Below are 1,812 nucleotides of genomic sequence, written 5' to 3'. Positions count from 1 at the left end.
AGACTTACTGGTATTTGCACATCTCCTCTTGTTTAACTAAAGCAGATGTCCAAGATGCGTGAATCAGGTGTGTTGTTTGTGTGCAGGTGTCGTCGTGGCAGGGGGCGTCGACTGACACTGATGGGAATACCAAAGCGTCCGCGGCTTCACCGAAGACGGTAAGACGTGTGTGTGTGTGTGTGTGTGTGTGTGTGTGTTGAAACATAAATATTCATTTCCGTATGACAAGTATTACCCATGTTAACTATAGCATAATGTGTGTTTCATAGCAAATCGCACAAAATTTGGAGAGTGGGCTCGGAATTATTTAACGATCCATTTAGCTCTCGTTTGTTGATCAAATATCGATTATTATATTCCAGAATTATAGATAAATAGATAAATAAATAAATAAGTAAATAAATTATATATATATTCATTCATTGCCAGACGCCATGTATCCCAAACAGGGGTGGCCAAGGGCTTAGAGTTAATTGTTTTACAGGGAGGGGCACTAGTCCTCCACCAACCCCACTTGACATGTAGGGATGCCAACAGCATCTGGTGTTCCCAGGCGGTCACCCATCCAAGTACTAACCAGACCCAACGTTGCTTAACTTCGCTGATCGGACGGGAAGCGGTGTACTCAACGTGGTATGGCCGTTGGCATATATATATATAGATAGATAGAGAGAGAGAGAGAGAGAGTGATTGATTGATTGACTGATATAGATAAATCGATATATATATATATATATATATATATATATATATATATATATATATACACTCAGTGGAGCAGACTACTAAACCAGTCGAACAGGGCGAACTCCTGTAGTAGGACTCGCGTAAATGTGCGCCTGTGGTGTGGCCCGCACCTGTGTACAGTGTCGCCACGTTTTCTATACCGTTATCTCTCTCTCTCTCTCTCTCTCTCTCTCTCTTTCCTGGCGGGAGATGTGAGCCACCCTGAGTACTTTTGATTCTTTTATAAGTTATTTATAATTGTGCTTTCATTTGTTAATTTGGTTTTGTTATATTTAGTCTTATTTATAATATTTTCTATACGGCGACAGATGACCCGTTATTGCAGTACCATGATTGATTTTCATTCATTCATTCTCTTTCCCCTTCCTCCATCTCTCTCTCAGCCTGACAATGCCTCCACCACCGCCACCCCCCGTCATGCCGACAATGCATTCAACCTTGCCCCTCTCCTGCCTGCCTCTCTCTCTCTCTCTCTCTCTCTCTCTCTCTCTCTCTCTTTTATTGCAAGAGACATTTTGGATATATTCTTTTACATAATATTGTATATATTGTAAATTTGACATCATTTCCAAACCACCCTTGAGGTCAAGGCCACCAACTGGGTGTGGAAGTGTTGCCGCTCGCGAGTGAATGATGTTTTTTTTTTTACTTCGGTATTGGCATATGCCTACTATTTTGTCCTACATATTAGCTTATGATTATAAATGTGATTATTCCTCGCCCTTAAAATTATGGTAAAAGCCAGTAAATGTGAACATTTTTCCCTAGCAACACCTGTACAAGCTATGCTTGGGTCTATGGAGGTACGTACTTTAACTTAGGCCAGACTGGGTGTGTCAGTGTTGCCACTCACAAGACATATGAATTATTTCTTTTACTTTGGATATTGGCATGTTTCTTTTTTCAGGCTCATTATCTTATATCCATAACTGTGATATTACCCACCCTAAAACTACATTAAAAACCATTAAAAGTGACTACAATTTCTTTTAGCAACACTGTACAATATGTATGCCACGTTTCTGTGTTACTGTATATATATTTTATGCATAATAAGATTACTGT

At 39.7% G+C, this 1,812-nt stretch overlaps 1 non-coding gene across 1 annotated transcript; it reads right to left on the bottom strand.

The window, feature by feature from the left end:
- Nucleotides 1-528: 528 nt before the first annotated feature.
- LOC145418338 (5S ribosomal RNA) lies at nt 529-647 on the bottom strand. Its single transcript, XR_013900676.1, has one exon. It is a non-coding gene; the product is annotated as a 5S ribosomal RNA (ribosomal RNA).
- Nucleotides 648-1,812: the final 1,165 nt, after the last annotated feature.

This window comes from Coenobita brevimanus, chromosome 113 (assembly GCF_032717465.1).
Source record: "Coenobita brevimanus isolate Jiangsu-jjx chromosome 113, ASM3271746v2, whole genome shotgun sequence".
NCBI lineage: Eukaryota > Metazoa > Arthropoda > Malacostraca > Decapoda > Coenobitidae > Coenobita > Coenobita brevimanus.
This window is presented reverse-complemented; position numbering and strand designations above follow the sequence as displayed.